The following is a 27,888-nucleotide window of genomic DNA, read 5'->3' as shown; positions in this document are numbered from 1 at the left end:
ATTCTCTCCCACTGGCTGTTCTCCTTAACCTGGTCCCCTAGTATGTAAATGTCAGGTTTCAGATTAAATGTTATTTCCTTTGGGAAGCTATCTCTTATGGTACAAGACTGGGTGGGACGAGACCCTCCCGGGTACCCCAACCACTCACTACTTCCATCTTCCTAGAATTTAATGTGCCTCTTTGTACCAAGTTTGCCTTCCTTTCCCTGTCTACTGAAGCTCCTTGAGGACAAAGACTACTGCCTCTTGCTCAACAACGTATCCCCAGTCCCTGGGACCATTCTTGGGACAGAGTAGCACTCCATCAAAATTCATTGAGTAGAAATCATAAAACACAACTGATACCATTCAAAGAATCATAAGACCTTTGACGCCTGTGTAGGTCTTCTGACATAGTCAGCCATAATCCCTTTTCATCGTGCTCAGAGAGTGCCGATAGGCTGGGACATGGAGGTCCCCTTACCGATCTTTTCATCCACGGCAAAGAAATTAGGTAAAATAAAAAATAAAAGTCACTTTTGATTTTTCACAGTATCTTCTTGTGTCATCCCAGGTGATTAAAACACAAAAATTTCGGGGCGCCTGGGTGGCTCAGTGGGTTAAAGCCGCTGCCTTCGGCTCAGGTCATGATCCCAGGGTCCTGGGATCGAGCCCCGCGTCGGGCTCTCTGCTCGGCGGGGAGCCTGCTTCCTCCTCTCTCTCTCTGCCTCTCTGCCTACTTGTGATCTCTGTCTGTCAAATAAATAAATAAATAAATCTTTAAAAAAAACAAAAAACAAAAACCAAAAATTTTAATGCAGGTATTGTTCTGAGTTTCCAATACGGTTAAAGGGACAAACAAGGTATTATGGTAAGGCATCCAGAGAGGAACAAAGGTGAGAATTGGTCACCACCCCCTAGGCTCCTGTTGAGACAGGAGCAGGAAATAATATCAGTAGAGCCCAGTGGGAGCAGGAACCCTGGAGGAAAGGCTGTTTGGTGGAGTTGGGCTTATGGAGGAAGGAGGCAACTATAGCCACAGGATGCCAAAGCCGGAAGACAGCGGGGAAGAAATTTCCAGACCTCTCTTTATCGCAACCTCCAATCTCCCCCTTGTGCCTCCCACTGGCCAAACCTGCAAGCAGGCTGATAAGGAAGCCTGGGTCCTGCAGTCCACGGGGCCCCGCAGGGCAGAGCATGAAGCTGGGAGGGGAGGGAAACAAATAACCCACATCCTCACCTAAACCCACATCCATGAGAGGAAATGTATCTTCCCTATGACCTTAGGAAAATGGAACTAAGCAGAAAATATAGAGGTTTTGTGGGGGTAGGGGGGGGTCCATTATTATTTTAAATATAGAGAGAAGTCCAGAAATTGATATAACAGACACCCACATTCCACCACCGAAATACATCACACTAACTGTTTATCATGACTACTTCAGAATTATTGTTCTTTTAAGGGGGGAAAAAGTGCAAATAAGTTATCTTCCTCCCTTTCCTCCATCTCCCATCTTCTCCTGAAGAAATCACTAAATTGGAAGCTCCATTCCCTATTCTGCCACGTGTATTTGTATCCATGAACAATAAGTAACATTGTTTTCTGTCTTTTTCTATTTTACAAAGTGGTCCCAAACAGTGTCTATCCTTTAGAATCTTGTTTAGTATACCAGGTACAATGTTTCTGAGATGGCTGTTGATACACACAGATCTGGTTAGTTTGTTTTGACTTCGGTGTGGTTTTCCAACCCATGAATATTTACATTTCTTGTGATTACCAATATATTTGAATTTATTTCCATCATTCTTATTTTGTAGTTTTTTTTTTTCTACTTATACTTTTCCTTTCCTACCCTTTTTCAGGGGAAAGAAAGTATCATGTTGTCTTTGTTAGCTGTTTCCTCTAACCATCTAAGAAATTAGATTCTGTTTCTCTTCTTTTCATTTATCTTAAGTCATTCACATGCATGGTTGCCATAAAGAAAATGTTAGGATATTAAAGTGTTTTAACTGTGGATCATCCTCTCCCACCTTCCATGTTATTGCTATCTAAAATTTTAGTTCCCCATCTTTAACCATAAAAATGTGATCATTCAATAGTTAGTTTTTAGTCAAAGTTTTAGATTTACTCACATTCACTAACCACTTTGCTCATCTTTGTATACTTGCATCCCCCTCCTTTCTTTTGAAATATATTTCCTTCTCCTTGAAGCAAACCCTTTGGTGGCTCTTTCAGCAAGAAACAGTGAGTAATGGTTTTAATCATTAGCTGAGTATTTTGAAGGCACTTGGCTGGCTCAGTCAGGGGAGGCTGTGACTCTTGATCTCGGGGACTTGAGTTCGAACCCCATGTTGGGTGTAGAGATGACTCATAAATAAAAATTTAAAAATCATTATCTAAGTATTTTTATTTTTTTCACTATTTTTAAATGACCCTCACCCCCGAATGATAGTTTAGCTAGGATAAAAATCACTAAAGACAGAAGGTTGCATTCCTTAAGCAGTTTGAAAATAACAATTCTATTGCTTCTGGCCTCTACCGTTGCTCTGAAGAATTCTGTTGTCCTTGGCATCATCTCTGCTGTGGGCAATTTGTCTCTCTGGTTCCTTATTTATTTGTCTGTTGTTGTTTGTGTTTGTTTTTTGAATATTTGAAAATAGTTTCAAATTTAAAGAAAATTTGCAAAATAAAGGTAGTACAAGAATATTCAGGTACCATTTACCTAAATTCACTATTAACCTGTTACTCCATTTGCTTTATTTGTTCTCTCCACCCCCACACACAATTTTTTTCCAAATCATTTAAAGATAAGTCATGCATCTCATACTTTTTACCCCTAAATATTTTAGTCTACATTTCCTTTAGTCTACATTTTAGCCTACATTTCCTTACACAGCCCACAGTATAGTTATCAATGTTAGTTAATTTAAGAATGATACGTTGTATTTAATCTTTCCTTCTTATTCTGACTTCTTCAGTTGATCCAGTAACGTCCTTTGTAACATCATCTTCCCCATCCCCTAAGTACACAATCCAAACTAGTCTTAGGTATTGATCTAGCTGCCATGTATCTTTAGGCTTCATGACTCCAGACTCTCTACACAGCTTTCACACTGACCATTTTACTACATAACCCTCCCCAATTTTTAAATAGAATGTTCCTCATTTGGGGTTTCTCTAATGTTTCTTCATTAGATTCAGGTTCTACATCCTTGCCTGGGCATATCATATCAGCCATGTGTCCCTCTCAGAGCATCACATTTGGAATTTCTTTTATTCCAAAGAGGGGAAGCTTTTTCTCTTCATGACATTACTAAAATGGGCAATAAATACAAATGGGTTTTATATTAACTGTGATCTATGTAATTTCACAATTTGAAGGTTCATATTTATTTTTTTTTAAGATTTTATTTATTTGACAGAGAGAGAGAGCACACAAGCACGGGGGAGGGACAAAGGGAGAAGCAGGCTCCCCACTGAGCAGGGAGCCCAAGGTGAGATTCAGTCCCAGGACCCTGGGATCATGACGTGAGCCGAAGGCAGATTCTTAGCCAACTGAGCAGCCCAGTCATCTCTGAAGGTTTCATATTTAACTACCGTGTTCATTAAGCTAGACCCAAAAAGGATACAAGAAAAAGCTAACTTGGTTCCTTCAGTCCCTTCAGACTTTCTCTGCATCTCCTTCCTCTTTCTAATATGAAAGCTTAGATCATAACCTAACGATTGCATAATTTGGGGCTAGTCCAATATGAATTCAAAACTGTAAGTGTATTCCAATTCATATCTTCCCCCTCCACAGCTTGGAAAGAAGACATCTTTGCCCACATTTAATGAAGGTGCAGCTCTGTCCTAATAATGTAACCACCACTTGTCACTCAGGAGAGGAATGGCTCTACCATGCCTCTTGATTTTAGATTTTTCAGGAATGTATCTTTCCTAGGATCCTCCAAATTCAGGAAACACATGTCAGGCTTGCCAAGCAGTACTACTGAAGTCACTTTCTCTTGGTTGGAAATGAGAGGGGAGCCTCCTCCTGCTCCTCCTCCACAAATGTTTGAGAAAACATAGCATGTCAGTAATTCTCTTGAAGGGAGGGGGATGGAGGGATGAGTGAGCCTGGTGGTGGGTATTAAGGAGGGCACGTATTGCATGGAGCACTGTGTGTGGTGCATAAACAATGAATCTTAGAACACTGAAAAAAATAAAATAAAATTTTAAAAAATAAATAAAGTTAATGACACTGGGTCATAAAAAAGAAGAAGAAGAAGGAGGAGGAGGAGGAGGAGAAGGAGAAAAGGAAAAGAAAGGAAAGAAAAGAAAAGAAAAAAGAAAAAGGAAACGCCCTCTCTAAGCCTCTTCATCTTTAATGTCCTCTATAGGTCAAAAGTGGGTTACTGACTCATATTGTCAAACCAGTTCTACAATCTACTAGTGCGTCCTGCATTTGTGACCAAGAAACAAACTTTTAAATCTGGGTCACACTTGTCACCTGTTGAATTGTGCTCAATCTCTTGGTCCAGCTGAAACTAAAAAGAATCTCACATTCACATCCAGGTAGACATGTCTTTTCTTCTGGAAAATTCTCGGCCATTCTCTTTTTTTTTTTTAATTTTTTAAAAGATTTTATTTACTTATTTATTTAGGAGACACAGAAAGAGAGAGAGGCAGAGGGAGAAGCAGGCTCCCATGAAGCAGAGAGCCCAATGCAGGACTTGATCCTAGGACTCTGGGATCATGACTTGATCTGAAGGCAGACACTTAACCGACTAAGCCACCCAGGTGCCTTCAGCCATTCTCTTTTTTAAATATGGCTTTTCCCAGTTTTTTCTCTTCTCTCCTTCTGGAACTTCAGTTGGACTTATGTCGGCCTGCCTCATTCCATGGTCATTCTACTCCCACCCAACAAAATGTCTTTAATTTTTCCCATCTCATAATCTGTCTGGCATTCTGGGTAATTTCCTCAGAACAAATTTCCATGTCACTAATTATTTCATCAGACCTGTGTAACCTGCTCTTTATTCCATCCACAGAGGTGTTTTTTTTTTCTAATTCCAATGACTTTTTTTAATTGTTAAATGTTTAATTTGCTTATTTCCAAATCTATCTTTTTGCTCTTCTTAGAGTATCCTCTTCTCCCACCATGGTCTCTTTTTCTAAAGTCTGATTGCTTTATGGATTCTTATGTTATCACCTTTCTCACATTATTATACAATTTTAAGTCCTGAAGGTGCTAATCCTTCTTCGTGTGGATGGTTTCCTCACATGAACTGTTTGTTTGTTTGTTTGTTTGTTTGTTTGTTTTAATTTATTTATTTGAGAGAGAGTGTGTGTGAGTTGGGGGAGGGACGGGGGAAGAAGGAAAGAGAATCCTCGAGCAGACTGTTGGCTGAATATGAAGCCCACTGCAGGGCTCCATCCCAGGACCCTGAGATCATGACCTGAGCTGAAATCAAGAGTCAGACACTTAACCAACTGAGACACCCAGGTGCCCCATGATCTGTTTTGTTTTTTTTTTTTAAGATTTTTATTTATTTATTTGACAGACAGAGATCACAAGCAGGCAGAGAGGCAGACAGAGAGAAGGAGGGGAAGCAGGCTCCCTGCTGAGCAGAGAGCCCGATGGGGGACTCGACCCCAGGACCCTGGGATCATGACCTGAGCTGAAGGCAGAGGCTTTAACCCACTGAGCCACCCAGGCACCCCGATCTGTTATTTTTTTTATTGTGACTTAATGCTTACTGGAAATTTCATGCCCCTTAAGAAAGTATCCCTTTAGCATAATTGAGAATCTACTTCTGTTGAATGCTTTAGAAAGTTCATCTGTCTGAACCCAGTCTATCTATAATGTAGGTAATGGAATATTTGGAAATATTCATATACAGCACAAGAATGTTTGTTTTTTTACCCAGAACATCAGGCTGAGACAAGCTTTCTTACTGCTTTCTTGGGATACTAGGGAGAGTTTTCTAGTCCACTTTTTTGGAGAAAGCAGCCATTTCATGCAATCTGGCTATATGCAGGAGGTTAACTTTTAGTTCTTTGTGTCACATGCTTCCTGTCACTACAGGGGGTTCAATCCCTAGCCCTGAGTTCCTGGGGCTCACACCAAAATCTGATCTTCCCTAAGTCACTGTGACAGGAGCTGTGACACTTACTGCTCCCCTTGGGAGTTCTCTCTCCAGTTTTGTCATCGAGGAATCTTATTTTTTCTTTGAGTTTGACTATGTTTTTATTTTTCCCAATGTTTTATTTTCAAATTTTCAAGAAGTTAAAAGAATAGCATGCTCAACGTGTATATCTCCCATCACTGAGATTCACCTTTAGTTCCGGGGGAGAGAGAGAATATGCTTGGCTTCCTCTTTACCAAAGTCCCTGTTCAGCACTTTAGTTGACTTTTTCTATTGAATATAATTCATTTGTCAGTTGGGTGTGCAGCATATATCTTTCTCCACTCCATAGCATGTATTTTCACTCTCTTAATATTGTCTTTGGATAAATAGAAAAATCTTAATTTATGGGGTTAGATTTACCAACATATTCCTTTCTGCTTAAGTGAATTTTTGGTTCTTCAGATGAAATCATTCTTCACCTTTATTCTTTTTTTTTTAACCTTTATTCTCTTATAAATATAAATGTGTTTTTGTGAATTATATGTACTCAGATATATGAATTATATATGTGTAGTTTATATTTATGTATATTTGTGTGTATGTACATAAATGCTGAATAAACTACATATAAAAAAGTCTTTACACACATATATAAACTGCATATAGATGGTTTATCCCGCATTTCTATACATTTGTAATAGAAGATGGGGGGATATATTAGTTCAGTTCAGCATTTTTCCATACCTTACAGTATAGGTAAAGGAAAACCAATAAAGGAAGAGCAATAAACAGTCAAAGGAGTTGAAGTTTGGCCCCTATGACACCACCTCCAATGTCTGTATGATTTATGGAAATGACTTAGCCCATAGTGTTGAGTTTAGCTTTGTCCAACCATTCAGTCACCCCATTTTGTGTCTTCAAACCAATTATTTTTTTTAAAGAAACATAACCATCTTAAAGATTTTATTTATTTATTCATCAGAGAGAGAGAGAGAGCACAAGCAGGCAGAGTGGCAGGCAGAAGTAGAGAGAGAAGCAGGCTCCCTGCTGAGCAAGGAGCCCGATGTGGGACTCAATCCCAGGACCCTGGGATCATGACCTGAGCCGAAGGCAGTGGCCTAACTGACAGAGTCACCCAGGTGTCGCATCTTCAAACCAATTAAACATTAAGTGGTTTCTCAGGCATATTGTTAGTCAAGATCTCAAATTCACATCATACTTGCTGAGAAAAAATGTTAAATATACTTACAGTTAGATGTATTTCCTAGGGGAAAGCTTAGGGAAATCTGTTATCAACAGTATCCCTTTGTGACTAATAAAACAAGTTTTAAAACAAAATCCTTTAGCTTCTAGGAATCTGTGTTCTCATCAGTAAAGTGGTCATAAAATGTGTTATCCAAACCAAGACATTCTGATAATGAAAGAAGTTTCCATTGATTATCATTCTGAAACAAATGGTATAAACACGAACTGTCCCGGGCATCTCTACCCATTTAGAAAACAGGAGAGCTGTACCAATGATCTCAAAGATTTCTACTAGTCTCCCATCCTATTATCCTGTGAGAAAAAAAATAAAGGAAGAAGTTACATTTCCTTAAACCTATTTCCTACTCTGCTAAATGTTGCCTCTTCCATCAGATGATTTAATTTTTGATAAGCTATGCCATAGTGAAAATTTCAATAATTCCAATAAAGATAGAGGAAAATAGGGAGAGGGACATAGGGAGAGGATATAGGAGAGGCTCCAGTTCCCTTTACCTTTTCCCCCCAAATCACGTAGTCATACTCACAACTCCAGCGGGGTAATTTGCATATTGTACTTAGTGAGAGGGACAATCTGAAGTGTTTGGGAAGTGATCTGTCTGGGTCTCTGTGTCTACGTTCAGTATGTTCCTTGAGAATAGAAGTTCCTCAAAACCCCAGTTCTCACAGCTGACTCACAGTGTGAGGCCAGACACCTCTGGCAAAATAAGAAGCCTGGAAACAGACCCACTCGCATATAAATGGTAACTTAGAACTCAAGAGCAGTGGCATTTAAAACCACCGGGGAAAGAAAACACAATTTAGAATATACTGCTGGGACAATTGACGTCATGAAGAAAGTGATAAATTAAACCCCACCTCACATAAAACAAATTGAAATGTGAAAAACAGTATTTCTAGCACTTTTGGAAGAAAATATAAGAGAATGTAATTTTATAATACCACGTCGGAGAGTAATTCATAAGACACACACACAAAAAAAAAACCCATAAAGGTTAAATTTTGTAAATTACTATTAAAACCTCAGGACGAAAAAAGAGGTCCATAACAAAAAGAAAAGGACACCCACAATAAGCATATAATCAACAGAGATTAATCAACTAGGATAAATATATATTACAAACATTTTTAAAAGACAATCTCATTAAGATGAACAAAGAATATGATTAGGGAATTTAAAGAAACAAAAATATCCAATGAACATATAAAAGGATGTTCAGGGGAGGGGCACCTGGCAGGATCAGTCGGAAGAACTTGGGACTCTCGATCTTAAGGTTGTGAGTTCAAGCCCCATGTTGGTTGTAGAGATTATTAAAATAAATAAACTTTTTTAAAAAAGATATTCAGGAGAAATGAAATCTAAAACAACATTAAAACATTAATTTGACACCCATAATTTGGCAACAATTAGGGTCTAATACTAAGTGTAACTCTTAGTATTATTAGTGTTATTATTAGTAGTAGTAGTATTACTAATGTAACACTTAGTATTATTAGATCCTAATTGTTGCCAAATTATGCCAAAAAGTTCTAAGAACTGAAAGTTATGTAAAAAAGTTCTAAGAACCAAATTATGCCAAAAGTGTCAAAAAGAAAGAGGTGTTATTCATTGCTAGCAGAAGTGTAAAATCAGTTCAGTTGCCTTGATGAACAATCTGACAGTACTTTGTAACAGTGAAAATTGATTATTTTCAACTCAGAATTACATGCTGAGGAACAAATTATGGAAGTCACATGTTCACAAGATATGTAAAAGTACTGATTGCAGCAGTGTTTATAATATTATAAGTTAAACCTATTTTTCCGTCATTTGGGAAATGGATAAATAAACCAATGGGATAGTATATAGTAGTTAAACCAATTTTAACTTTATAATTTTAAAAAAATTAATCTCAAGGGCACCTGGGTGGCTCTGTGGGTTAAAGCCTCTGCCTTCCCCTCAGGTCATGATCTCAGGGTCTTGGGATGGAGTGTTCTCTGCTCAACGGGGATCCTCCTTCTCCCCACCCCCCAGCCCCTGCCCCTCTGCCTGCCTCTCTGCCTACTTGTGATCTCTGTCAAATAAATAAATAAAATCTTAAAAAAGAAAAAAACTAATCGCAAAGAAAGATACCTTGATGCCATTTCTTGTTTTTTATTTCTAGCAGTTCCATTTGACATTTTCTTAGATTTCCCATCTTTCTGCTGAAATCCCCCATCTGTTCATGCATGTCATCCACATTTTCCACTAGAGCCTTTAACACATTAATCATAGTTATTTTAATAGTTATTTTAAACTCCCTGAGAGTTCCAACACCTGGATAGTCTCTGAGGTTGGTTTTGTTCCTCTTTGTCTTTCCCAGTGGGCTTTTTTCCTCTGTGAATATCCTATAATTTTTAATTGAATGGGCAGTGTGTTTAGAAGAGTAACAACCGAGGTGGATAACATTTATGCTGGGAATGGGCTCATGCCTTCTTTCGGCAGGTCATTAGTGTGGAGGGTTACGTTGACCTAGTCAGAAACTGAATAGGGTTGGAGTTTTGTTTTTTGCTGTGGTTCCTTTCAGCACACCCCTAGCTTCAGATTCCCTTAGGGTTACCATGTGCTTAGTGGAGGGGCTGGATATTGGATGTTAGAGGGTTTCTCTTGATATTTTTGTTCCAACACACCACACAGGGGATCTCCTTCCATACTGTTGTTCCCACCCCAGTGGGAAGTGCTGTTTCTTGGTTCTCAGTGCTTGCTACACTGAATGGTGTGAGAAGGGGGTAAAGGGGAAATTCTGTGTTGTTCTGGAAATCCGTGTGTGCCTGTGTCTCAGGTATGAACTTCCTTAGTGATCCTGTCCTTCCTCCACATGGCAGCCAAACTCTGCCTTATCCCTTTAGAAGGTCTTCTTCCAGAGATAGCGTCCTGCCCCTTCCCTACCAGTAGGAGACCACTAAAATACTGGGGATGCCTGGGGGGCTCAGTTGGTTAAGTGGCTGCCTTCGGCTCAGGTCATGATCCCAGCATCCTGGGATCAAGTCCCACATTGGGCTCCTTGCTCTGCAGGGAGCCTGCTTCTCCCTCTGCCACTCTGTCTGCCTGTGCTCACTCTCTCTCTCTCTGACAAATAAATAAATAAAATCTTTAAAAAAATAAATAAATAAAATAAAATACCGGTCTAGGATTCTTGCTTAGAACTTTTCTACCTCTTTCCCTGAGATAAAAATCAATTTTTTTTCTTTTATTTTTCCCCCCAGCCACCATGGGTTCCCACCTGTGCTTCTGTGGGTGAACATTCCTCCTTCAACAGCTTACAGCTTTAGTTCCTCAGGGGAAAAGACTCCTGCTGTGGTGACGAATCTCCTTGAGGTCTACACATCTAGGTAAACGTTTTCTGGTCTCCCTTCTTGCCTCAATCTTTCCTTGTGAGCATGCAACAGAGGCGCATGTGAAGCATGGAGCGTGTGAACTTCCCTTGTGTTCGGGGCCCCCAAGATGTCTATACTGTCACAGTAACTTCCATTCAGCCTTTAGAAATTCATCAAAAATTTTAGTTGACTTCTTCTTGACTAGTATGGTACCAGTGTTTCTTTCTCCCAGGTTCTGCCAAAGGGAAGCTTAGTGCTTATCTCCTGTCTCTCCTTGGAGACGACTGTCTTTCCTTGGATTTCAGTCTACTTCATCACCCTCCGGCCTCAATTCTGTAATGAGTTCAAAAAAAGCTTATGATTTTGTAGTTTATCTGGATTTTCTTGTTAAACAGGAGTGACGCTTCTAGCTTTCTACATCCTCAGTGAAAGAATCCATCTATATCTTTCTTTTTTTTAAAAGATTTTTTTAAAGATTGTACTTATTTATTTGTCATAGAGAGAGCACAAGCAGGCAGAGTGGCAGGCAAAGGCAGAGAGAGAAGCAGGCTCCCTGCTGGACAAGGAGCACTATGCGGGACTCAATCCCAGGACCCTGGGATCATGACCTGAGCCGAAGGCAGTGCCTTAACCAACTAAGCGACCCAGGCGTCCCTATATCTTTGATTCTTCATTTCTTAATTTCAAACATTAAAAAATGGATCCAAATTAGCAAGGTGATACCATGTGTTAAATCTGGTTAGTGGTTCCATGATGTGGCAAAGATTTTTTACCTGGATACATCATCATCTTAAATGAAAGACTTAATTTTCTGCCCACCATGCAATCAGATGTAGGCACATGACTGACTAAATGTGAGCCAATAAGATGTGAAAATGTTGTAGGAAACTTCCTGAAATTCTCTTTAATGAGGAAGAGGCATCCTACGGTGTAGGATGTGAATGTGATTATTGCTGGAGCTCCAACAGCCATATAGTAAGCATGAGGGCATCTCAGGAATGGCACAGTAGATAAGGGGAAGTTGAGTTCCTAATGATGATGTTGTAGAATGTCAAATCAGCCCTGGACTGACTACTTACAGTCTTTTATGTGAGGGAAAAATAAAGGTCTGTTTTGTCTTAGCCAACATTTTTGTAGTGGGTGAAGGAACATTCATTGCCACCAATCTAAACCACTACACTTGATGTCGATATTTTCTGTATGCTTTAATTATTTCATAATTTAAAGTTTTAATTAAAGCAAAATTGCATATACAGTAAAAAAAATACAAACAATATAAAAATATGCACTGACAAAGAGAAATATACAAAAATATTAATATTGATTATCTTTGGGTAGTGGGATTACTTTTGATTAATTTTTACTCATCTCTACCCACGTCTATTCAAATTTTCCACATTAAGCATTATTCATTTAAATTTTTGTTTCTTTTACTGAAGTGTAGTTCTCCACCTCTGTTGGCACTAATAGGTCATTTCTTCTGGGATGCTTAAAGGAATCCTTCAGCATTTGCTGCTCCCATACCACCTCTCTACAATTTCATCTTTCTTTGTGATTCTTATCCTCCAACCATATGGAAATCCTATTCTGAAGCCAGAGTTATCAATGACTAAAACCTGAGTATGCTTCTCTGTCTCACACAACACTTCCTGCTGTTATTCACCGAAGGGGAGACTTCCTCCCAAACAGTGACTTCAACTTCAGTTATAATCCCAAAGAAATCTTGGCTCTTCTGGTTCTGGCATTCTTTCCCAAGGTCTTGAGATAACTCCTAGGTACTGTATTAAAGACCGTAACTGGGTGGCTTTGTCAGGCAAGTGTCTATCTCTTGGTTTCAGCTCAGGTCATGATCTTGTGGTCATGGGATCAAGCTGGCTTGGAGCTCAGTGTGAAGTCTGCCTCAGTTTCTTTCTCCTTCTCCCTCTGTCCTTCCCCACTTGCATCCTCTCTCTCTCTTTCTCTCTCTCTCTCAAATAAATAAGTAAAAACTTAAAAAAAAAAAAAACCCACATAACTAACCCTAGACCATGTTCCTCAGAGACCAAGAACCTCTGTCTTCATGAATTCAGGATGATCGCTATGTCATAGTGAGTTCCCAACCCACAGAGAGTAGTTAAAACCCCAGAGTTTGGGGGAAGACTTTATTTTAAGATTTTATTTATTTATTTGAAACAGAGAGGGAGAGAGCATAAGCAGGGGAGCAGGAGAAGGAGGCTCCCCGCTGAGCACGGAGCCCAATGTGGGACTCGATCCCAGGACCCAGAGATCATGACCTAAGCCGCAGGCAGACGCTTAACCAACTGAGCCACCCAAGCACCCTTGGGGGCAGACTTCGTTTCCCTTTTTGCTCAAGGTAGTGAATTTCATTGACCTAGTATATTAGTTTCATATTGAGGAATTAAAAATTACCTGAAAATTTAACAACTAAAACTATACACAATTTTATCGCAGTTTGGGGAGGTCAGGAATCCAGGCACTGCCTAACTAGGTCCTCTGCCTCAGGACCTCTCACAAGACAAAAGCCAAGGTGACAGCTGGATTGCAGTCAACTCACTAGGGCAGACCATACTTCCTAACTCACCCAGTGGTTGTTGGCAGGCTTCAGTTCCTCACAGGCGTTGGACTGAGGGTGTTGGTTCTTTGCCGGATATTGGGCCAAAATCGACCCTCATTTCCTTGCCACGTGGCAACTTCTTCTCCAACATGGCGTCCAGCTTCCTCAAAGTGTGCAAGTAGAAAAGACAAGAAAGAGAAAGAGAAAGGGGCGGCAAGAAGAGTCTTAGCAAGGTAGAAATCACTGTCTTCTGTGACCTAATAATGGAAGCAATATCCTGTTACCTTTGTCATGGTCTGTTCACGAGAAGCAGGTCAGTGGGTCCAGCACAGACATATGAGGGGGAAGTTTCACAAAGAAGGAAACACAAGAAGGTGCAGAATACTGAGAACTAGCTCACAGGTCTGCCCAGCACACCCTGACCATCAGTCCCAGAATCCTCTTCCTAGCTCTTCCCAGGAGCCCTAACAGGACCCCAGGCAAACTGGACTCCCGATGACCCCTTCTGCTGTTCCTAACTGTGAACGAGGCCACCCAGACACACTGACTTCTACTCTCCAAAGTTGTTCTACTCTCCCTTCCTTGTCGCACAATCAAATTTAGCCTGCGCGTTCATAAAAGGAAAATGGTAGACAGACAAAAGGGAAGCTTAGCTGAAGGTCAAGAAACATTAAGGATGCTGCCAGTTTCCAAAAGAAATTTTATCTCCTGTTAAAAATAAAATCCTTATTTGGCTTGTCCAGGACGCTGGACCCAGAGCCCAACAAAGGGGTACTCCTGTTCACACTCACTGAAGCTACACTGTCTTCCTGAAGAGTTATCTTGGCCCTAGGCTGTAGCTCAGCTCCTACAGAGGGACTTAAAAGGAAACAACAGTTCTTGGTCCAAAGCAATAAAGAGAGAAGTGAGTCATAACAGTCTGGATTCTGCATGAGCATAAGCAGTTCCATGAATCGCCTCTATAAAAATTCTGCCTTTCTATCCCAAGCCGCTCCGAGTGCCAAAACCTTCCATTCAAGAGTTTTACAACTCAGCCCTGTGCTCAGAAATGTCACCGCACATAAGAGCGCCTTTGATCTCCGGCCATACCCAAGCCCATAGTCTGCAGCGAAGCATGGTTTGATAGCTATCTAAAGAGAAAGCTCTTGGTTTCCTCTTGTCTATTTCCATTCTACTTTTAATGGGCTGCTTACTTTCAGGCATCTGCCCTCTGCCCTCCACGCTCCCGTCTCAACCAGTAGTCAAACAGGGCCCTGGTTCTGTGCCCCGAGAGCCCACAAAGTAACAAGAATGATAGAAAACACTCATAATGGGCTTGCTATGTGCCCACCACTGTCCTGAGAGGTTTAAGAAGACAATCCCACGCAGGCGGTTTTCACAGATGATGGAATTGGAAACACAGAGAGGCGAAGTGACTAACGGACCAAGTCACAGAGTGAGTAAGACATTGGCAATCAAGCAGCAGGTCCCCAAATTGAATCTTACCCACTGGGCAGTGAAAGGGAGTAAGCCCCCATGGAGAAAGCAAAATTCAAAGCCAGAAATGTGACTCTCCCTTAAATAAAGGAGAAACTTTGATGGGGCGCCTGGGTGCCTCAGTGGGTTAAGCCACTGCCTTCGGCTCAGGTCACGATCTCAGGGTCCTGGGATTGAGCCCCGCGTCAGGCTCTCTGCCCAGCGGGGAGTCTGCATCCCCCCCCCCTCTGCCTGCCTCTCTGCCTGCTTGTGATCTCTGTCTCTCTGTCAAATAAATAAATAAAATCTTTAAAAATAAAATAAAATAAAGGAGAAACTTTGGAACAAACTTCTTAGATCTCAAAGCCCTTTCCCCCAACCCAGGTACTGTGTTAGAAATCCCTTCAGTAAGAAAACTGAATGCGCACGCCTTTGAACTAAACCGAAACCATGAGCTACCTAATCCAACTGAACCAAAGGCCCCAAATCAGGCGAAACTTCTCTCTAAAATTCATCAGAAGCAGGAGACAGATTTCTTCTGATTTTCTCCCCATTCACTGAATAGACATAAGGGCTCTGTTCCTTTTTTTTTTTTTTTAAGATTCTGTTTATTTACTTGACAGAGAGACCATGCACACAAGCAGGGGGGATGGGCAGAGGGAGAGGGAGAAGCAGACTCCCCACTGAGCAGGGAGCCCAATATGGGTCTCCATCCCAGGACCCTGAGATCATGACCTGAGCCAAAGGCAGATGCTTAACAGACTGAGCCACCCAGGTGCCCCAAGGGCTCTATTCTTGTTAAGTTGCTATAGTGAAAGAGACTTTCTTTACTCATCTGAATTGGAAACGTCAAAGTTTTGAGGGTTTTTTTTAAGATTTTATTTTTAAGTAATCTCCACACCCAACATGGGGTTCAAACCCACACCCCCAAGATCAAGAGTCACACTCTCTACCGAATAAGCCAGCCAGGTGTCCTGGAAACCTCAAGCGTGATTTTGTTAAGTATGAAGATTTGGAAAATAGTCCAGGTCAGAAGACAATGGTGGTTCATAAATTAGACCTAAAATTTATCATAGATGTAACATAAATTCAAACATCAGTTTTTGAAAATCGGCTCCAGAAGTCATTTCTAGGTATGCATCGCTGCTTTAGTGAAAGCTACCTTTCTTCTCTAAATCGTCCTGAGGTGGATCCAAACCCCTCCCCACAGGACCGGAGGTGGACATACATGTGTGCTATGGGTGAGACCAGTCTACCCTTCCAGACGATGCAGTTGCTTTTGGAACAGTCACACGCCCCTAGGCAAGCCAGGAAGAGCCCCAGACTTCCACTGGAATTCCTGAGCAAGAGTTGTTTTAGCCTGAAGGCCACCACGTTGGGGAGGGTCAGCCTGAAAAGGAAGCCAGTACAGAAGAACGCGGAGAGAAATAGATGCTAATGGTTTTGTTGGAACATTTGTGTCCAGATGAACATGAATCTTATCCTAGGCAACGCAGTTCAGTGAGCCTCTAAATCTCTTTGCATTTAAATCTAGGGGTAGGGTTTCTGCCCCTTGCAACCTGGAGTCCTGACGAGTCCAGAGGAACAGGTCAGCTTCCCCTTTCTGTTCAGTGACTCCTGAGCACAGCAGGTAGTGTGGAATGACACCCAGGAGAGCTGCGCACTTGCAAGCCACGCCCATCCCGGGTGTGTCCAGTAGAGCTGTCCAGCAGCAGGTGGTCGGTGGGAGAGTTCCTGGCAAGGCACACCCTACGGCAGAAGGTCACATAAAGACGTTCCAGAGCGACAACAAACAACAGAAGCACACAGACACACACATGAGGCAGAAACACCACCTATATTCTTCTTAGAGGAAATAACCACAAGCAAAGTATAGTTATGAGTCAGTAACTGACTATAATTAGGGGCTTTTCCTCCCGGTGAAATCTGAATTAAGGCAGAGGGCAGAAGCACAGCCCAGCAGTTGGTAAAGAAGTAACCACATCTCTCTTGATGTTTCCAGTGACTCAATCCCCAAAGAACAGGCTTCAGCAAGTCAGGAAGAAAAAAACTTCCTAGGAGAATGTAATACCTAAGTAATTGGGAGTTTCCCCCTCTCTATCAGGGTCAAAATAATTCTGCCTTAGGTCTGCCACTCTGGGGCCCAATATGACTCCAGAAGCCACTCCAGAAAGAGGACTTTGGATTCATTTTTACTTCAACAATTTTATCATAATGCATATTATATAGAAAGAAGAGTGTATAAAATACATATGTACACTTTAAAAATAATTAAGCAATGTCCTACCACCTAAGTTTGGAAATACGTGATTTTTTTTTGTAATTTTTATTTATTATATAATCTCTACACCCAATGTGGGGCTTGAACTCACGACCCTGGGATGAAGGGTTGAATGTCTACCGACTGAGCCAGCCAGGAGCCCCCATTATAAGTGATTTTAAAGTCTACTGTGTACCCCTTTCCAGCTGCATCCTGTTTCCCACCCCCCCACACTCCCCAGAGAATTAACCACAATCCTCATTTTAATGTCAAGCATTCTTTTGTATTTAAAAAAATAGTTGTAGCATGAGTCTGTGTATCCCTAAACAAGAGATTATTTCATTTGGAAAAACTCAGTAGTAAGCACACCCCTAGCCATGGAGGAAAACAGGCAAGGATGCCTCTTTTTTTGAAGGCTCCTGAGAAAAGCAACCATGAATAGAGTGGCCAGGTCACAGTCTGGCTTCAACGTCCACCCCTTCTGGTCAAGGCTGGAGGGCCAGGGCTTGTCAGTAAGTCCTCAGAAAACTCAAAACTTGCCACACATGGGGCTCCGGGCAGGACATCAGGATGACCCAGGTACTCGGGATACTAAGTATTTTCTGCTTGTGAGCCTATGACTTCCTGCGGGCTCTCAGGAGTCAGTGTCAAGAGATGTTCTATGGAGTGAAATGAACATCCTCAGCAGGTCTCAGAAGAGGCATGGGGGCATTCCATCAGCACGTGCTCCAGACGAGCAGACAATCAGACACGCTGCCCTCGAGGGGAAAGGAACATCAGTGGCAGTTGCAGATCTTGCTGATGGCCAATTGGCTCCTCTGACCTGTCCCAGCCGGCTGGGGGACAGCTCTTCTTCCGGGATCTTCTTCACCAGCCTCCGTGGGATGGAGCCTTGTCGGTTCTGACTGGGTCTCCTCCTTCCTGTGTCCCGTGGCTCTCTTGATGTGTTCTCTCCTTTTCAGTGGAGTACATCCTTCTTGAGATGAGCTCCTTGAGAAAGAGTGCATGAGACATAAGGGGTTTGGAGACTTTGTGTGCCTAAAAATGTGTTTTTTCAACTCACACTTAAGTGATTACTTGGATAGAGAATTCTAGGTTGGCGTTGTCCTTCAGAATTTTGCAAGTACTGCTTTATGATCTTCTTGTTTCTGCTGTTCCTGTTGAAAAGTCCCAACTCATTTTTCTTTCTAATCTTTTTTATTTATCTTGTTTTTCTCTCTTTGGAAGCTTGTAGAACCTTCTTTTTGTTGACAATGTGAAATTTCAGAACATTGTCTGACAATGTTCTGAAATTTCACAAGATAAGCCTTGTTATAAGTTTATTTTTATCCATTTTGCTGAACATTCAGTGAACATTTTGAGTCGGGCAACTTCCTGTTTTTCAATTCAGGAAAATTTTCTTAAAGTTTTTCTTCGATGATTTCATTCCCTTTGTTTTTTCTATTCTCTCATTCTGGAAACTTGAGTTATTTAGACATTGGATCTCCTGCCCTGATACTTTAATTCTCTTGCATTCTTAATCTAGCTTCCATCTTCCATTTCCATATCTACTCTATTTTCTGGGTACTTTTCTTTTCTGTTGAGTTTGTAATTTCCAGAAGCACATTTTGTCCTATGAGTGTTTCTATTTTATAGACTCCTGGGGTTGGTTGGTTTTGGTTTTTTTTTTTTTCCATAGACACAGTATGTTCTCCTTTCCTTCTTAGGATTTAATAGTTTCTTTTTTACTACATGTTATTCTCCTTGTGTTGCCTCTGTATGCTCTATGTCATTGTTGTTTGTCTGGTTGCTTTTGACAGAGATTTTTCTCAGACATCTAGGACTCCTTGGTCATCTACTCGTAATAACCAGTAGAGAAGAAGAGTCGATCGGAAGGTCTGGGCATGTGATGTGTTGTGTTGACTTTGAACTTCACGGTAGGACTGGATGGATGGTGCCTTTTAAGGTAAAACCCTGAAGTCAGTATAAATAGCTCTTCATTCTTTGTCTGGTCTATTTTGCCAAGAATAACCTTCTAATCCTCTGCACAGAGGTAAGGGCCCTGGCACCAGTGTTCAGATAGACAACTAGAAAAGCAGGGCAAAGTGTCCTTCGTTCTGAATTTTAGCATGCATAGGGTCACTTAATTTCTCTGTGTGGGGCACAGTGTTTGCATAGTATAGTGCCCACACCCACAGGTATGTCTGAAGTACCCCATCTAGAGGCCCTCTCTTCTATCCCTTCAGATTCTTTTTTTTTAAAGATTTTATTTATTTATTTGACAGAGAGAGATCACAAGTAGGCAGAGAGACAGGCAAAGAGAGAGGAAGGGAAGCAGGCTCCCTGCTGAGCAGAGAGCCCGATGCGGGACTGGATCCCAGGACCCTGAGATCATGACCTGAGCTGAAGGCAGCGGCTTAACCCACTAAGCCACCCAGGCGCCCTATCCCTTCAGATTCTAAACCTCCATCTCTCTGCCAGGATGGACAAAGGACAATCATCAATGACAGGGCAACGTGGCTTTCCTGTTTATAGTTTTTCAAATTCAGATTCTTCCGCTGCATTTCTATTGTTGAGTTAACTTGTTCCCACTGACTGCTGAGAAGCTCCACAAAAATGCTGAAACGTGGTTGATGTGAGTGTTTAAATGAAGACATCCTGCAAATGCCACTGCAGACCACACCTAGAGACACCTGTGAGAAACCTGCGTGCACACTTTCTCTGGCTGGGGTGGGAGAGACAGGCAGTCTTTGGCTGTAAGTAGGAAAAGGAACTCATAGGTTCAATGTTGTCTCAAAAAATCTCTCCTGTCACTCAAGGCCATTCCATCTGTAGTGCTTGCTTTGCCTTCTGCCATCAAAAGGTCATCTGCCATCAAAAGGTTAAAAAAGTCCCATTTGAGGAGCACCTGGGTGACTCAGTTCGTTAAGCATCTGACTCTTGATTTCGGCTCACGTCATGATCTCAATGTGGTGAGATCCATCCAGCCCCATATCAGGCTCCGCGCTGGGCACAGAGTCTGTTTAAGATTCTCTTTCTCTCTCTAAAAAAAAGATATTGGGGGACGCCTGGGTGGCTCAGTTGGTTAAGCGGCTGCCTTCGGCTCAGGTCATGATCCCAGCGTCCTGGGATCGAGTCCCACATCGGGCTCCTTGCTTGGCGGGGAGCCTGCTTCTCCCTCTGCCTCTGCCTGCCATTCTGTCTGTCTGTGCTTGCTCTCTCTCCCTCTCTCTCTGACAAAAAAAAAAAAAAATCTTTAAAAAAAAAAAGATATTGGAACATCTGGGTAGATCAGTCAGATAAGCATCTGCCCTCGGCTCAGGTTGTGATTCTGGGGTCTGGGATCCAGCCCCCCATCGGGCTCCTTACTTGGCAGGGAGTTTGCTTCTCCCTCTCCCTCTGCCTGCCCCTCACCCTGCTCATGCTCTTGTCTCTCTCTCTCTCAAATAAACAAAATATTTTTTTAAATGTTTTTTAAAAGTTCCATTTGATACCTTTCTAGGGATTTTTCTGTCTAAATATTCCACACTCATATGTAGGAAAGCTGGGCAATCATCATTGTTGTTGTTGTTGTCGTTATTATTATTATTATTATTACCACCCTTTTACAGAGGTGAAAACTTGGGCTCAGAGGGGTTGCCTGACTTGTCAGAAATCACATTGCCTGCACCGAGTAAGGCCAGGGTTCTGCCCATACACAGTGTCATCCACCATACCATGCTGTGTCAAGTAAATTCGCAGACCCCTGGGGACGCATCCACTTACACTTTCACAGACCAATTTTAAGGAAGGAAAAATTTATCACTGACCTTGAACAAAATTTAAGATCTCACCTCACAACGTGTGCCTTCCCTGTTAGGCAGAAAATGTTGAGTGGTTCATTTCAGGGACCTGGGGGGCTTGCCCTTGAACCCTGGCACTGAAGCCACTTGATAATGTGGTGACTGAGCTAACCAGATGCACAGTGAGACACTCACCCCGCGGACAGTGAGTTTTACCTCATGGCCGACAGGTACCCATTCTGGGAGTTTCCACTTCCCTCTGTGCCTCACACCAACCCACTTTGCCCGAGTACTCGGTGTCATCATTTCAACTCCGTATTGTCAGCACCAAAAACAAGTCACGGCTGTGCTGTCCTTTGAGTGTTACTTAATTATAAAGAATATTATTAGTATTGAGGAGAAGCGCTCATTTTATAGGGCTTCCCGATCCCTGGCTCCTTGAGTTGGACTATCTGGATTACATTAAAGGTATAACAGATGCCTAGAAACTCTAATGAACAGAGCGTGTCCCAAAAGTCATGTGTAAATTACATTTTGGAAGTTGGAATATATTTCCCCATAGGGAAATCATACTGTACTTTTTAAAGGCATGACCAGATGAAATAAGTACATAATTAAGTTCCCAGGTCCCATGATTGTTAACCCGTAATATGCCTAAAATATCATGCTAATGTCAATACTTCAGATACATTTGGTTCTGAGCACTGAACATTGTTTTTATGGGAAAACACATGCTCCCAGTAGAAATATCTCTGACGCCTAAACAAAATAAGTAAAGGTAAGAGTCCTAAAAGCCCTCTTTATGTGAAGTATTGTACAAAGTGCTGTAATACACATTAGCTCATTCTGTCTTTAGGACAGTCCTTTGAGAAAACATTAAATAAACCAAGTCTCAAAATGGTTAATACTTAGTGTGCATTAAGAATGTGCTCAAAGACATGTACTTAATAAGTGGCAGAGACAGAATTTAAAACCAGGTTTATCTCAGCCTGATCTTTCTACTAAGCTTGGGTACCTCTCCACATTTATAGCCCAAATATTCCAAACTGAGAATAACTCATCCCCATGGAGGTATAGTTAGGGGTGAGATGGAGGGAGGTGGGTACTCTATTCTAGAGCAATGCATCTCAAACTTGACTATGCATCAGAACCACCTGGAGGGCTTGTAAACCACAAGTTCTGGGTCCCACCCCACTGTGTTTCTAATTCAGTAGATCTGAGTGGGGACAGAAAATTCACATTTCTTTTCTTTTTTAAGATATTATTTTTTTATTTATTTGACAGAGAGAGATCATAAGCAGGCAGAGAAGCAGGCGAGAGAGAGGGGGAAACAGGCTCCCCGCTGAGCAGAGAGCCTAATGCAGGGCTCCATCCCAGGACTCTGAGATCATGATCGAAGGCAGAGGCTTAACCCACTGAGCCACCCAGGCGCCCCCAGAAAATTCACATTCCTGACAAGTTCCCAGGTGATGGTACAGCTGCCAGGCCAGGGACCACTCTTTGAGAATTCAGTAAGGCTTTCCTAATAAGTCATCTCAACAAATAACCAGTCTCGGAAGTAATGGTCTTCCTAGCCGGTAATAAGGGATGAAAATCCCTTTGCTCTTAAAGATCTATGATTATCATGAGTACCCAAAGGGAGCTAGCAGATGAGTTCACGGCCATGGAGAGACAATATGGAAAGGAAACTAATGTTCCCAGCAAGGTTGCTCTCCATGCGTATATTTCATTCTCTCCAAAGAAAAAAAGAAGCCAACAATACTGAGAATGTTTGGCTTCGGAGATAGAAGCAATAATAGGGTAAGGCGGGAACAGCATGACGCCTACAAAACAATTGAGTTTCTGCTATTTTTTTTTCCTTAGTGCCTACAAAGAAGCTTCATCTGCCAACACGTATTTGATTTCTTACAGCATGCTCAGGGGATTGTAGAAAAAGCATGGGGCACAGCTTGGGACCTCTAGAAATTACGGTGATGTCTCATGATTAGTTTCTTGGGGAAGGAAGTATACCATGGGGCAAAAATTCCCAGATAAAGCTAACTCCTTAGAGTACTCAAATTTTATTTATTTGAATGCATTTTTTATTTAAAAATTTTTTTCTGGGGGCACCTGGGTGGCTCAGTGGGTTAAAGCCTCTGCCTTCGCTCAGGTCATGATCCTGGGAACCTGGGATCGAGCCCCGAATCGGGCTCTCTGCTCAGTGGGGAGCCTGCTTCCTCCTCTCTCTCTCTGCCTGCCTCTCTGTCTACTTGTGATCTCTCTATGTCAAATAAATAAATAAAATCTTTAAAAAAGTGATAAAAAATTTTTTTCTGAAATTTACACCATCCTATGGATTTTATTTTTTTTTTGAGATGTTATTTATTTTTTAAAAGATTTTATTTGAGAGAGAGAGTGCACGCACAAGTAAGGCAGGGAACAGAGGCAAAGGGACAAGCAGACTTCCTGCTGAGTGTAGAGCCCACTGCAGGGGCTCAATCCCAGGGCCCTGAGATCATGACCGGAGCCAAAGGCAGACACTTAAACAACTGAACCCCCCAGGTGCCCCAAGATTTTACTTAAGTAATCCCTACACCCAACATGGGGCCAAACCTACAAACCCAAGACCAAGAGTCACGTTCCACCGACTGAGCCAGCCAGGAGCCGCTACAACGTCCTATGGCTTTTAAACCAAGAACAAAGAACATGGCTTAGATTTTCTCAATGACACTAGACCATATCACAAATAACCTACTTTTAGGAGATTACGTAATGACCACAGGACTTATTGAGGCTGTTAGCCCTACATTAAAGGATCCAAGTCCAATCTTAATACTTGGTAGTTTTTCATCCTTTATCAATTGTTACCTTGTTTTTACCTTCATTGGCCCAACTTCTTTTTTTTTTTTTACTTTTTTTTTAAAGATTTTATTAATTTATTTGACAGACAGATCACAAGTAGGCAGAGAGGCAGGCAGAGAGAGAGGAAGGGAAGCAGGCTCCCCGCTGAGCAGAGAGCCCGATGCGGGGCTCGATCCCAGGACACTGGGATCATGACCTGAGTTGAAGACAGAGGCTTAACCCACTGAGCCACCCAGGCGCCCCATTGGCCCAACTTCTAATAGCTCTACATCACCTCTTCTAATTTGCTGCTCCTTTTCTGCTACAGATTAGAAAATACTTTGTAGGAAGCAAGAATAGGAAAAAAACTCTGAATCCACACATATTTGGTCAATTAATTTATGACAGAGAAGCCAAGAGTATATATATACAATAGGGAAGGACAGTCTCTTCATAAATGACATTGAAAAAAACGGACAACAGCATGCAAGAGAACGAAAGTGGACCACTACCTTCCACCATATGCAAAAATTAACCCAAAATGGATTAAAGACTTGAATGTAAGACGTGAAACCTTAAAACTCCTGGAAGAAAGCATAGGCAATAAGCTTCTTGACTTAGGTCTTGGTGATGAATTTCTCTGGATTTAACACCAGAAGCAAAAGCAATAAAAGCAAAAATAAACAAGTGGGAATCCATTAAACCAAGAAGCTTCTGCCCAGCAAAGGAAGCCATCAACAAGAAGAAAAGACAACCTACTGAATAGGAGAAAATATTTGCAAATCATATATCTGATAAAGAACTAATGTTCAAAATATAGAGAGAATACATACAACTCAACAGCAAAACAAGCACGTGAAAGGATGCTCAAAATCACTCATCCTCAGGAAGTGCAAATCAAACCCACAATGAGGTATTACCTCACACCTTTTAGTATGGCTATTATCAATAAAACAAGAAATAATAAGTGTTGGTGAGGATTTAGAGAAAAGGGAACTCAAGTACACTGTTGGTGGGAATGTAAATTGGTGAAGCCGTCCTGGAAAACTATGGAGTTTCCTCAAACAATTAAAAATGGAACTACCATATGAGCCAGCCAATCCACTTCTGGGTATTTGTACAAAGAAAATGAAAACACTAATACAAAAAGATAACCTGCACCCCCATGTTCATTGCATCATTATTTACAGTAGTCAAGATATGGAAACAACCTAAGTGTCCATCAGTGGATGAACAGATAAAGATGGCGTGTGTGTGTGCGCGTGATGGAGGATTACTCAGCCATAAACAAGAATGAACTCTTGCCATTTGTGACAACGTGAATGAAACTTGAGGGCATTATGCTAAGTGAAATAAGTCAAACAGAGAAGGACAAAGACCATATAATCTCCCTTACATGTGGAATCTAAAAAAAACAAAAACAAAAACAAAGCTCATATATGCAGACAACACATTGGTGGGTGCCAGAGGTGGGGATTGGAGGGTGGGGAAAAATGGGTGAAGAAAATCAAAAGGTTTAAGTTTCCAGTTATAAAATAAATAAGTCACAGGGATACAACATGTAGCATAGCAACTATTGTTAATAATATTATATTGCATATTTGCATGTTGCTAAGAAAATACATCTTAAAAGTTCCCATTACAAGAAAAAAAATTTGTAACTACATATGGTGATGGATGTTAACCAGACTTATTGTGGTGATTATTTCACAAAATTTCAAACTCTGAATCGTCATGTTGTACACCTGAAACTAATTACAGCTCAATTTTAAAAAAAAAAGACAAGAAAATGGGTCTGAGTGAGGGCCTGCATATCTTGCCTGTGACTCAAGTGAGGGCTAAAAGTCCAGCTCTTGTGATCTCCCTCCTAACAAGCTCCCAGTCAATGCTGCTGCTGTGGGGACCACACTTTGAGAACTCTTCTAAGAGAGATCTTTCTTCCTTCTTCCAAATGATTCTCTCAGTGGGAGCCAGTTTAAAGAGTTCCAAACAGATCTTCACCTTGAGGGGATGACTGACCAAGGCTTCCTGGCTCTTCCTTTCTCCTTCTGGACCATTTTCATTCCTCTGAAAATTTCTGAGCACTCAGTATAGGACCATGTTCCCTGGCCCAACATTCATGTCCCCTATTTATTGGATGAAGAAAGAAAGGAAGGAAGGGAGGGAGGGAGGGAGAAAGGTAGGGGGAGAGAGAGAAAGAGAAAGAAAGAAAGAGAGAAAGTATAAATACACATATATTATTGACCACTCCCAAAATTCAGGTACTATACATACTCTTATGTATGTCCTTTAATCTTTACACTGGCCTATGAGCTAGGAATATATAGCTCATATTCCAAACTGAGGAAACAGAGATTTGGGGATATTAAATGACCCACTCATCCAAGGTCATGTTTAGTAAATTGCATAGCTGGGATTCCAATCTGAATCTTCAGCCCCCGAGGCCAATATGCTTTCCATTAGATCACAGTTACTGCCCCCACTGAGAGCAAACTGAATATTGGGACATGAGGAAAGATGGAAATTCAGTTTTAAAGAAGACAAATTCGTGGCAAACATGGCACGTGTACCCTACACCTGCAGGATGACAGTGTTCTTTCCTGCTGCATATGGAATCCTCAGAATCCTTTTCAACCTGGTGTTTCTGGCAGGCAGAGCACAAACCCATATGCCTTAGCTTCACTTGTTCAGAAATTTCATTTTGTGGTATCCCACTTAGAAATAGTACTTCTCGGGACGCCTGGGTGGCTCAGTTGGTTGGACGACTGCCTTCAGCTCAGGTCATGATCCCGGAGTCCCGGGATCGAGTCCCGCATCGGGCTCCCAGCTCCATGGGGAGTCTGCTTCTCCCTCTGACCTTCTCCTCACTCATGCTCTCTCTCACTGTCTCTCTCTCAAATAAATAAATAAAATCTTTAAAAAAAAAAAAAGAAATAGTACTTCTCAGGAAAGAAAGAAAGAGAGGAAGGAAGGAAGGAGGAAAGGGAGGGAGGAAAGGAAAGAAAGAGAGAAAGAAAAGAGGGAAGGAAGGAAGGAAGGAGAGAAGGAAAAGAAAACAGTCCTCCTGGAAAGTGGAAGGTAAGATGCAACTTGAAAAGGCAAGGAGATAAAGTTTTGCCTTTTGGAACCCCTAGAGCAGCACTTCTCAAACATGAACATGCTTAGGAATCACTTGGGGATCTTGTAGAAATGCAGATTTTGAGTCAGGAGGTCTGGGGAGGGCTGAGATTCTCCAGTTCTAAGATGCCTGGTGGTGCCACCTGTGCTGCTGGGGACACCATAGTCGGAGTGGTACACACATTCCCGTAGAGCATATTCAGTATGTACAGTAGAGATATACATTCAGTACAATGGACAAATTATGCCTTATCCTAGATTAGTGGTTCTCAACCAAGGGTAGTTTTGGCCCCCAAGTTGATATCTGGGATTGTCTGGAAACATTTTTAGTTGTCACAACTGGAGGTGGAGGTGAGGGCGACTGGTATCTACCTAATGGGTAGAGTCCAGAGACGTCGTTAAACATCCCACAATGCACAGGACACAACACAGCAAACAATCACAAGCAATCCAGCCCTCAAATGCCACCAGTATCGCCCTGCCCTGGATCACAGCGTCCATAAAGGAGAGAGAAGATCATAGTCCCCTGGGGCTGCCTGCTGCTTCTCTTCTGTCAGTAAAATAACGGTGAGGGAATTGAAACCACTAGCCTAGGGTCTGCTTCTGGTTGCTCACACACCTATTGCTGAGGTCACTCTGGGTTCAGTTACAGCTGGGCTGCGGGCCCTTCTGTTTTCTTCCAGCACAGGTGACCTAAAGAAACATAAGATGCCACCCACACATCATGTATCAACGTAACTTTTGGCTTTGCTCTCAGAGTTTCTCTCCAGTCAAGACCACAGTACAGGATAGGAAAGAAGGAAAGGAAAGGAAAGGAAAGGAAAGGAAAGGAAAGGAAAGGAGGAAGAAAGAAGAAAGGGAGGGAGGAAGGAAGAAGGAAGGAAAGCAGGGAGGGAGGGAGGGAGGAAATGAAGTAAAAGAAGAGGAAAAAAAGAAAAGGAAAAAGGAAAAGAAAAGGGAAGGTCAGGGAGGAGGGAACAAGCAGACCCGAAAATCACCAAGGACATTTCCTCCGCAGCCAGACTGGTCCCTGATGCATGCATGCATGTGGACATTGGTCCTGCAAAGGCTTCCCTCTTTTTTGACAACCTTACCACTCCAACTATGGTGTCCCCGGCAGCACAGTTGGCACCACCTGGCATCTTAGAACTGGAGAATCTCAGCCCTCCCCAGACCTCCTGACTCAAAATCTGCATTTCAACAAGATCCCCCAGTGATTCCTAAGCACGTTC

General features: G+C 41.8%; 1 long non-coding RNA gene across 1 annotated transcript in view; it reads right to left on the bottom strand.

Annotated features, from left to right (window-relative positions):
- Nucleotides 1-27,888, bottom strand: part of LOC125105397 (uncharacterized) — a 45,093-nt gene that overhangs the window by 6,984 nt on the left and 10,221 nt on the right. Inside the window, exon 2 of the long non-coding RNA XR_007128887.1 lies at nucleotides 27,276-27,349. This is a non-coding gene — a long non-coding RNA (uncharacterized LOC125105397). The remainder of the gene's footprint in view (nucleotides 1-27,275; nucleotides 27,350-27,888) is intronic.

Source organism: Lutra lutra, chromosome 7 (assembly GCF_902655055.1).
Source record: "Lutra lutra chromosome 7, mLutLut1.2, whole genome shotgun sequence".
Taxonomy (NCBI): domain Eukaryota; kingdom Metazoa; phylum Chordata; class Mammalia; order Carnivora; family Mustelidae; genus Lutra; species Lutra lutra.
The sequence above is the reverse complement of the archived record's forward strand: the minus strand, read 5'-3'. Positions and strand labels throughout refer to the sequence as shown.